Source organism: Mobula birostris, chromosome 26 (assembly GCF_030028105.1).
Source record: "Mobula birostris isolate sMobBir1 chromosome 26, sMobBir1.hap1, whole genome shotgun sequence".
Classification (NCBI taxonomy): domain Eukaryota; kingdom Metazoa; phylum Chordata; class Chondrichthyes; order Myliobatiformes; family Myliobatidae; genus Mobula; species Mobula birostris.
Window position 1 is genome coordinate 28,057,243 of NC_092395.1, and position 11,720 is coordinate 28,068,962.

The 11,720-nt window shown below is 39.4% G+C and overlaps 1 protein-coding gene across 5 annotated transcripts in view; it reads left to right on the forward strand.

The window, feature by feature from the left end:
• The window catches only part of LOC140188203 (3',5'-cyclic-AMP phosphodiesterase 4C-like), a 273,810-nt gene that overhangs the window by 119,713 nt on the left and 142,377 nt on the right, over nt 1–11,720 (forward strand). The window lies entirely within an intron of this gene.

The following is an 11,720-nucleotide window of genomic DNA, read 5'->3' on the forward strand; positions in this document are numbered from 1 at the left end:
CTGTAACTGGATCTTTTGAACCATCTGTATGGATATACAAGAAACCAAGATTTCAGCCTTGTGAATATGGCTTAGCTATCGGTAACTTCTGATGTACAATTAACCTTCATCTTGATCTTAGCAACACACACAACACACAAAATGTTGGGGCAACTCAGCAGGCCAGACAGCATCAACGAAAAAGAGTAAACAGTCAGCATTTCAGGCCAAAACCCTTTATCAGGATTCTTGATCTTTTCTTGAAGGCTTAAGTCAACCAGAGGCAAAAGGAAAAACCATGAAGGAGTGACAGAAAAGGGTACATTGGGGCCATATTCCACATTAAACAACCCAAGATTTTCCATTAATTTCCCATTCACCCAAAACTGAAGACCTTATGAATGAAGTGCTCCAGACACTCTACTGATATTGCCAATATTGGATGACTAATTTTATGTCCTGTAACATTAACCCAATAAACCATTGCTAACTATAACCTAAGAAGATATTTGTGATTCTGCTCACTTCTTTTATACCAGAGCTCTTCGATGCCACTATAGGGCAAACCTAGTATTGCCCTATAGAGGGCAATCCCTCTTGATAGCTTTACTATCAACACCTTCCATCAGTTGGTTGATGATTGAAAGTAGACAGATTGGACAGTTAATTAGCTGAAATGAATTCGCCCAGATTTTTGTAAACAGGGCATATCTGTCTTAAAACCTACTTAGTTCTGCATTGCAAGTCCTTAGTACTACAGCAGGCTGTAGCAGTCTGATACAATGGTTTATACTATTTACAGTTTTCTCAGCTGTTTCTTGTTATCTATTAACTTATTTAATGAGATAGTACGTGGAATAGGCCTTTCTGGACCTTTGAGCTCTGCTGCCAGCATTTCCCCCAGTTTAACCCTAGCCTAATCATGGGACAATTAACAATGATCAATGGAAGCTTGTATGGCGTATAGCTCCGGATTTGCGCTCCAAATGGTTTTTTAAAATTTATTTTGTTTGGGTTTTTTTTTTGCTTTAGTTAGTAGGGGTCCTTTTTCCTTCCTTTTTTCCAAAAAAAAAGCTTTAACATTTTGTTTTTTCTTATTATTATTGATATATTGTTTAACTTGGTTTATAGATTAACTCATTGTACATATTGATATGTTGATTTGATTACGTCAATGTATTTTTTTGTTGTTGATTTTCAATAGTAATTAATAAAAAGATTTATAAAAGAAGAAAACAATGATCAATTAATTAACCTACATATGTCTTTGGACTGTGGGAGGAAACACACATAAATAAGTCCCCATGCAATTATAGAATCAATCTGAGGATTCTGAGCGGGGCGGGAGAGGAGACGGCATGGGCCTTGACAGACATCTTTGTAACCATGTATCCCCACGAGTGAAGTCCCAGAGAAATGAGGACTATTGACTGTTGTTCCTTTGTTCAAGAAGGGCAATATGGACAAGCTAGGAAATTATGGACCAGTGAGCTTTATAACAGTGGTAGGAAAATGATTAGGGATAGGATCAAATTTCATTTGGAAAAGCATAGATTTATTCGGGATAGTCAGCATCGCTTTGTGTTGGGGAGATCATGTCTTACAAACTTGATTGGGGTTTTAGGTGAGGATAAAGTAGTGGATATTGTCTACTTGGAGCTTAATAAAGCCACAGGCAAGATCCCTCAGAGTAGGCTGATCCAAAAATTAAGGCACATGGGATTTAAGGAGACTTGGTAGATTAAATTCAAAATGGGCTTCTCCACAGAACGCAGAGAGTAGTTGTAGAGAAGAGTTTTTCTGACCAATGGTCTTTCAAAACGATCAGTGTTTGTAATACAAATAAATGTGTTGGATGAAGATATAGGTGGCTCAATGCTCAAACTTTTAGAGAACTTGGAAAGTGGTGGAGTTGTGAATAGTGGAGAAGGTTGCTAAGGGATATAGCAGGGAATAGATTGGTTGGAAATTTGGGTAGAGAAATAGCAAAGGAACTTAGTCAGGATAGGTGTGAGGTGCTGCAATTTGGGAGATAGGATGCAAGAGGAAAGTATACAGACTATGGCAGGACCTTTGGAGCATTGATATACAGAGGGATCTTGATGTTCAAGTCCAAAGTTCCATGAAAGTGGCAACACAAGTAAATAGATTGTTAAAGAAGGCATAAACCATACTTGCCTTTATCAATCAGGGCACTGAGATATAGAATTTGGCAAGATATAGTACAGCTGTGTAAAATTTTGATTGGAATATTGGTTGCCCCATGACAGAGAGAATATGGAGGCTTAAGAAAGGATGCAAAAAGGATTCACTGGGATTGCCTAGAGAGTTTAATTAATGAGCTAATAGTTGGACAACTTTACATTGGTTTCTCTGGGGGAAAGGAGGCTGGGGGTGGGGCGGGGAATCCTAATAGAAGAAATGTAAAATTGTTAGGGTAGATGGTCAGGATCTTTTTCTGATGGTGGAAATGTCAAACACCAAAGATTATGTATTTAAGATGAGTGGGGGGGATGTTTAAAGGAAATTTGTGAGTGCAGGTTTTTTTTTTACAGAGAGTGACTGCCAAAAAAGGTGATGGTATTATATGAGATACAGACTGAGCACCCCTCATACAAAATGCTTGGGGTTGGAAGTGTTTCGGATTTCAGATGCTGGAATATTTGCACCTATATACTGAGGTACCTTAGGGGTGGAACCCAAGTCTAAACACGAAATCTATTTACATTACATATGCAGTTTATACACACACACACCCTGAAGGTAATTTTATATAACATTTTTAATAATTTCGTGCCTGGAACAATAATGTGTACATTGAACCATCAGAAAGGTAAACTATCACTATCTCAGCTGCCCAGGTGAACAGTCAGTAGCTGTTTGGCAACGCCATCATTCCTGACTCTGAATTTACGTGCTACTGCTAAGCAGTCTTTGCCTTACCCTTCCTCATCACACTGAAGTATTGATACAGCCATTCAGCATGTTAGATTTTCATCAGCGACAATCTTGGCAAATTCATCAATGAATTTCTCTAGTGTTTCGTGATCAGAAGACACTTTATCACCACAAATCTTTAAAAAATTAATGTTGTGCTTTTTCTTAAATTTCAGCAATCAGCCTGCTGAATATTCACAATTCCCTTCAATTTTCAATTCATTGTGGTAGATATTTGCTTGTTTCATGATCAGCATACTATTAAGCAGCACACGTTCACTTTGACATTGACAAATCCATTCTTTCAATAAACGCAAACAACAGGAATTCTGCAGATGCTGGAAATTCAAGCAACACACATAAAAGTTGCTGGTGAACCCAGCAGGTCAGGCAGCATCTCTAGGAAGAGGTACAGTCGACGTTTCAGGCCGAGACCCTTCATCAGGACTAACTGAAGGAAGAGCTAGTAAGAGATTTGAAAGTGGGAGGGGGAGGGGGAGATCCAAAATGATGGCGTCTGAGTCAAAATGTGGTCGAAAAGTTGAAGAGCCGAAGAAATTACAGATGGGAAGCAGTGAGAGATGGTTTCACTGAACTCTCGTTGAAGAGAGGATCTAAACTTCTTCGGTGTAGGCATCACCAGAAGAGGCTTCGCAGTAGTGAATTTTAAAAAACGCAAACAACAGGAATTCTGCAGATGCTGGAAGTTCAAACAACACACATCAAAGTTGCTGGTGAACGCAGCAGGCCAGGCAGCATCTGTAGGAAGAGGTACAGTCTTCCTTCAGTTTCTCTTACTCACTCTTCCTTCAGTTAGTCCTGACGAAGGGTCTCGGCCCGAAACGTCGACTGTACCTCTTCCTACAGATGCTGCCCGACCTGCTGCGTTCACCAGCAACTTTGATGTGTGTTGCTTGAATTTCCAGCATTTGTAAAGTCACAACAGTACTTAAAAAAAATTCTGGATTTTGGAATTTCAGATAAGGGGTGCTCAACCTGTAGTAACTTTTAAGAAGAATTCATACAAAAAGGATGTTCTTCCTCACACAAAAAGTCAGAATGTTAAAAAGTTTTTTCTGATGTGCATTAATAATACATTATGACTTTTTGTGCGAGGAAGAACATTTTACTTTGTTGGATATCCGATAAGGCCCCTGGACTTTCTGGTTGGCGTAAATTAATTATGGGATACATTCCTTTGGACCTTTTAACATGTATGGTACATTCAAAAACAAATAGTTTTCAGAAAACATGGCAACCTTTTCTACAATATGTAGCTGTAAACCTGTCTGCTATACTAATCAGGGCTTTTGTATAGGATGTGGTGGTGATGTCTGTGTTTTGATGAAAGTGTTCTGATAGCTGATATCCGTGAGGGGAAGAAATGTAAATGTGCTTGGAAATTGAAAGCTTTGTTATGCTGAGCAGAAATTTTTTTTTTAAAAAGAAGCATTCATACAGGCATATAGATAGGTATGTGGAGGGATATGTGCCATGTGTAGGTAAATAGGATTCATTTAACTTGGCATCATGGTCAGCTCAAACTTTGTGGCCAAAGGACCTGTTCTCATCCTATATAGTTTTATGTTCAATATTACTTCTGTTACAAATATATTCTTATTTCACAAATCACAAGTTCAAGTTTAATTGCCATTCAACCATACACATGAATGCCACCAAATGAAACAGTGTTCCTCTGGGACAAAAGTGGAAAACACAATACCAACAGTCACACACAGCACAAAGCACATATAGAACTTTTAATTGCAATTCAGTAAAATATACAGTCCCAAAAAATAATAACATAGCCCAAGTTCCTGAGTGCCATGGCCTTTAGATTAAAGGTACATGGGATGATTGACTTGGAGTCACGTTTCTTTAGGTAGGGAGACGAGATCTGAACACAATATTCTGCACACAATCTCACCAAGGCCCGAACACACCTTTACTCCTGTACTCAAGTCCTTTTTCAATAAAGGCTAACTTAATCTTTGTCTTTTAAATTTCTTGCTAAACTGGATATTAACTTTCTGTGACTCAGAAAGGCAGGTCCTCTGAACATTAACATATTTCATTCTCTCACCACTTAGAAAAAAAATGTTTTTCTCATTTGCCTACCAACCTCTCAGATGAACACTATACAGTACTGTATATTCCAAATGCCATGTCCTCACCTCATCCATTGACTCAACCTGCCTAAAGTCCCCTGAAGCTTTCTACATTCTGTTCACAGCCCGTACTGCCAGCCATTTTGCATTAATGGCAAATGTTAGTATAATTATATGTTGCACTCACCTAAATTATTGATATAGATTGTGAACAGCTGGAGTCTCAGCAATGATCCCTTTTATACCTCATTAGTCACAGTTCTCCTTCTCAAAAATGATCAATTTGTTCCTCTCTCTGTTTTTGTATCAACCAATTCTTCATCCACAACACTGTATTATCCCATTCCCACTAATTTTGTTTAATAACTACTTATGTGGCACCTTAAGTCTAAATACACTACTTTCTCTTCTTAGCTATTATACATTCTGCTATTTACAATCTCGCACAACAGATTAGTCAAATAATTTTCTTTTCATACGTCCGTATCGATTCTGCTCGGTCCTCCTATAAATTTTCTGAGAGCCCTGTTACCACTTCCTGAGTAATAGATTTGAATATTTTCCATGTTTCTCAGGTCAGGCTAATTATATTCCTTCACTTTATTTCTCCCTCTTAAGAAGCAAGATGACATGTGCACATGTTCCACCTATGAGATCCATCCTCGAAACCATGGAATTTTGTACGATGACAGCCAGCGCATCAACTAATTGTACACCCAACTCACTTTTCAGCTCCTAGGAATTTACTGCCTCCCTCGGTCCTATTAACTACCCCAACAGCATTTTGAAACATATTAATTTATTTCAATCCTTCCTTCACTTTAGACCTGTCTGTGCTATTTCCAAGGGGATAGTTCTGTCTTCTTCCATGTTAGAAAAACACAAGATTGTAGTTGACCTTATTCCCTGTCATTTTCTTATTCCCCAACATAATTATGCCTACCTCAGACCCTAATCTTTTGCTTGTTATCTATAACAATAAAGGCTTTTGCAGTCTGATCTGGTTTCTAGCCAGATTCCTCACATATTCTACATTCCATTCTCTGGTCAACTTATTGATCCTCTTTTACTGAAGTCTGAAATTTTCCTAATTTTGGGCTTACTGCATTTTTTTTCCTTGATCTAATATCATAATTACCTTTGTTAGGCATGGCTGTATAACTTTTCTATTTGGTTTTTGTAACTTAATCTCTGCCAAATTATGCATCGTAGTTGCTTTGTTTTTTTAAGATCTTGATTTCAGACTGAACTTCATTAAATCTCTATATGAAATTTTATTTTTATCATAAACACCCTTCCTACCCTACCTAGTACCTGGTAAGTACTAGTTTATTAATTACTTTCTCACTGCACAATTCTCAATCCAAACTTTGTTTTGTCCCTCTTTGTTCCTTCAACATAATGACCTAAAAACATCTTTAATACAGTACATTTTATGAATTGGTCCTCACTATTACTGATTTCCTGAGCTTAGATCCCCTTTCTCTACTGAAATACCTTTTTCTTCCTCTACCTTTTCCATTTTTGAATATTTCTTTTTAAAGTTAGAATTGTGGAATATTTAATTCCAAGCTTGATCATTTTGTAAATGTGTAATGGTTATTAAACCACACAAATTTATTTCTACTTGTGCCAATGTACTTGTTCTTGTATGGTAAGGTGGAACATTGACCTCACAATCTACTTCATCATGACCTTGTCCTTACCGTCTGCCTGTTTTTTGCTTTTCTTATGCACTATCTTAATATGATGAAACAATCTGTGGGATGCAAAACAAAGTTTTTCACTGTACCTCAGTACATGTGACATTAATAATGAATTTACCAAGTTTACTAGTTTAACTCATTTGTATATCTGGTTACAAACTACAAATTCCAGTTGCTCATTGAATTCTCCTTGAACATTTCAGTTTATCTTGAGTGCCAAACATTTTTTCAGATAGAATCATCAAAACAGTAAAAGAGTAGCAAGAATAGTTACTCAGGCTCTTCAAGTCTGCTCCACCACTCAGTGCCAATCCCTTGTTTCAAAACCATACCTCCCATCTCGTTCACAAATACATCAGTGAATTGGTATCCAGAGCCTTCTGTAGTAGAACATTTCATATGCTCGTTACCTTCAGGTTAAACAAATTCCTCCTCCACTCTGCCATAAATATCTTAACCTATACCCTGAGATTGTGAATCCTGATTTTAAGATCTCAGCCAAGGGAAACATCCATCTTGTTTTTAGACTTCTGAATCCATCAAAATTTTGTGCATTTTAATTACATTTTTTCACATTCTTTCAAACTTTAGTGAATTCAGACCGTGAATTTTTTTAAGGAAAAAAATTATTTCCAAGCGAGACTAATGAGTCGAGAAGATGGAGTTTATCCATTAGCCTTCTTGCCATTGACCCACTATGGCTCTTAGTACAGCCGTTCATTAATTTTAAAAATCCTATCATTATTTTCAAATTTCTCTGTGGGTGTATCCCTTTGCAGTTTCCTCTATTTCATAGCCCTCCAAGATCTCTTCATTTCTAATTGGTCCTGATTTTAATCTCTCCAATCAACCAATGGGTTTAGTTCATTCTCTCTTCTTGGACTGTCTCACTCTTTCAATAAGATATTTCCCAAAATCTGTTCTTTGATCACATATTGGTTATATGTCAATAGGGCCAATTTTGATGGTATCAAAAAGGATCTTGCAAGTGTGTGTAGCCCCCTGGTAAGCCTCAGGCTCGCTCAGCTCGCTTTCGTCTAGGGGGAGCAGCCTTTGGCACCACCAAGCTGGGTAATCAAGTTTGTGTAAATGCTGTGTGATGTACCCCACCCCGCCAAATGACAGACAATACACCATATGTGATTAAATGATTACACTTTATAACTCTTACTTTGATTATTTAATTAATAGAGATAAAATATAAAAGGAAAGTAAAAGGCGCCAGACTTATCAAAGTTCAACCACTTCATGCACAACAGTTGGAGCTCAACTAATGGAGTCTTCTTTCCACCATTCAATCCTCTCCGACTTCCTCGACCCGCCGCCTGGGACCAACCACGGTGGTCGACCAGAGCGCGTCCAGCACGTCCTTCTGTAGCCTCTCTGCTTCCTTAAAACTACCTGCTCCTCCACCTATCTTCACATCGCTCGCAAACTTGGCCACAAAGCCATAAATTCCGTTACCCAACCCATTGACATATAACATAAAAAGAAGTAGTCCCAACACAGACCTCTATGGTACACCACTACTCCCCAGCAACCAACCAGAAATGGCTCCCTTTATTCCCACTCTTTGCCCCCTGCCAATCAGTCAATGCTAGTATCCTTCCTGTAATACCATAGAACATAGAACATAGAATAGTACAGCACAGTACAGGCCCTTCGGCCCACAATGTTGTGCCGACCCTCAAACCCTGCCTCCCATATAAGCCCCCACCTTAGATTCCTCCATATACCTGTCTAGTAGTCTCTTAAACTTCACTAGTGTATCTGCCTCCACCACTGACTCAGGCAGTGCATTCCACACACCAACCACTCTCTGAGTAAAAAACCTTCCTCTAATATCCCCCTTGAACTTCCCACCCCTGACCTTAAAGCCATGTCCTCTTGTATTGAGCAGTGGTGCCCTGGGGAAGAGGCGCTGGCTATCCACTCTATCTATTCCTCTTATTATCTTGTACACCTCTATCATGTCTCCTCTCAACCTCCTTCTCTCCAAAGAGTAAAGCCCTAGCTCCCTTAATCTCTGATCATAATGCATACTTTCTAAACCAGGCAGCATCCTGGTAAATCTCCTCTGTACCCTTTCCAATGCTTCCACATCCTTCCTATAGTGAGGTGACCAGAACTGGACACAGTACTCCAAGTGTGGCCTAACCAGAGTTTTATAGAGCTGCATCATTACATCGCGACTCTTAAACTCTATCCCTCGACTTATGAAAGCTAACACCCCATAAGTTTTCTTAACTACCCTATCCACCTGTGAGGCAACTTTCAGGGATCTGTGGACACGTAACCCGAGATCCCTCTGCTCCTCCACACTACCAAGTATCCTGCCATTTACTTTGTACTCTGCCTTGGAGATTGTCCTTCCAAAGTATACAACCTCACACTTCTCCGGGTTGAATTCCATCTGCCACTTCTCAGCCCACTTCTGCATCCTATCAATGTCTCTCTGCAATCTTTGACAATCCTCTACACTATCTACAACACCACCAACCTTTGTGTCGTCTGCAAACTTGCCAACCCACCCTTCTACCCCCACATCCAGGTTGTTAATAAAAATCACGAAAAGTAGAGGTCCCAGAACAGATCCTTGTGGGACACCACTAGTCACAATCCTCCAATCTGAATGTACTCCCTCCACCACCACCCTCTGCCTTCTGCAGGCAAGCCGATTCTGAATCCACCTGGCCAAACTTCCCTGGATCCCATGCTTTCTAACTTTCTGAATAAGCCTACCGTGTGGAACCTTGTCAAATGCCTTACTAAAATCCATGTAGATCACATCCACTGCACTACCCTCATCTATATGCCTGGTCACCTCCTCAAAGAACTCTATCAGGCTTGTTAGACACGATCTGCCCTTCACAAAGCCATGCTGACTGTCCCTGATCAGACCATGATTCTCTAAATGCCTATAGATCCTATCTCTAAGAATCTTTTCCAACAGCTTTCCCACCACAGACGTAAGGCTCACTGGTCTATAATTACCAGGACTATCCCTACTACCTTTTTTAAACAAGGGAACAACATTCGCCTCCCTCCAATCCTCCGGTACCATTCCCGTGGACAGCGAGGACATAAAGATCCATGACATTAGAGCTTTTATTGTGTTGATCTTTTTTAAGATTTTAACTTTTTTGGTTTGCAGTTCAAGTGTAATAGCTCAATTTAGCAACATTGGTGCAATGGAGCAGAATCATTTGGAGTGTATAATAGCTTTATTCATCTTTCTAAAGTCAATTGCAAGGTGAAAAACATATTTAAACATTTAGCTGATTCTGATCTTGGGTGTCTACAACAGAAAAGGTCCTTTTAATTCTAAAATATGCAATTGCAGTGGTTATACATTTGTAGCTGTGACAAATTTCAAATATGAAAGCAAGTGTAGAATTGTTCTGGTTTGATTACTGGATATTTATACCTCGAGTGTATGGTCAGTAGAATCTTTACAGATGCAAATACTTGCTAAATGACCAATTTGTGTGCAATTCTAGCTGCTTTAAGGCTAAGCATAAAAATATCACTTTATTAAGGAATTCCAAATGTATCGTTCATAGGGTTGCCTTAATGGAGCAGCAATGAGAGTCACCATCTGTTTATGTACAGATCAGGTTCTTTGCACAGATGTTTTGACTTTAAAATTATATCATTGACTGTCATGTTAGCACATTCCCTCTTCAAAGGGGCATCTATTTTTTCACTTTGTATATACCATGGGCTCTTAACTTGTTAAGCAGCCTCACGTGTTGCACCTTGTCAAAGGCCTTCTGAAAATCCAAGTACACAATATGCACCAATTCTCCTTTGTCTATCCTGCTTGTTATTTCCACAAAGAATTCCAAAACATTTGTCAGGCAAGATTTCTCCTTGAGGAAACCATGCTGACTGCAGCTTATTTCATCATGTGCCTCCAAGTACCTCAAAATCACATCCTTAAAGGTGAAATGTTTAAGGGTAACATGAGGGGGAAGTTCTTCCCTCAGAGGGTGGTAAGAATATGGAATGAGCTGCCACTGAGTGGTGGACGTAATTTCAATTTCAATGTTTAAGAGAACTTTGGATAGGTACATGGATGGGGGTGAGGTATGGAGGGGTGTGGTCTGAGTGTAGGTCGATGGGGCTAGCCAGTTTAAATGATCCAGCATGGTACAAAGGGCCTGTTTCTGTACTGTATGACTCTATTTCCTGATATCACCACAGTGTAAAATATTATCTATACAATCTTGTTAAGTGACTTGGGACTTTTGTTAAAAATCCGCATTGCTAATATAGATTTGATTTTAGTTGTGTGTCTTCCCCAAGAATGCCTCTTAACAGGGATTAGACAAGGTACACCACTAGTTGGAACACTCTGGACATAAAGCGAACAGGCACTAAGTGACCATGACTCAGAGAGAAGCTGAGAATGAGCAGTGGTATATACACGGTCTACCTGCTTGACCCGGAACCAGCGAAGTCTGACTGTAACAGTACGTAGCTGGGAGAGGATCATATGCCAGAGAGAGAGATCCCACCATACAGTAAGTCCATCACGTTGTGTTGGCCTCAGCAGAAATGAGACTGCTCTCTGTGCCACAGTGTGGGGTGATTTCATCCTTTCAGTTTTACAGACTTGGGAGCTGCCTACAGCACAGGCACGGGCCATTCAACCCATCTGCTCTATACTATGTTACCTCTGAGTCTCTTCTCACCTTTCCATCTCACAGACTCAGTTGCCCTCTCTATGGTCAGCGGACTTCCCTTCCAGCTGTAGTTTTCTGGTACAAAGTTTTGTACTTTAAACAGATTTTGTACTTTAACCAAGCAGGCAATTTGTCATAGAAGTAGAAAATACTGGAAAACAATCCAAAATTTATGGATGTTTGGAAGACTGGGTGACATAGAAGATCATGTTTATTCCATTTTCTAAACACTTAAATGTGGCCAGAGTTTGGTGAATGACTAAGGCGTGTTCAACCTCTCTCCCTAAGACAACCCCTCAGTA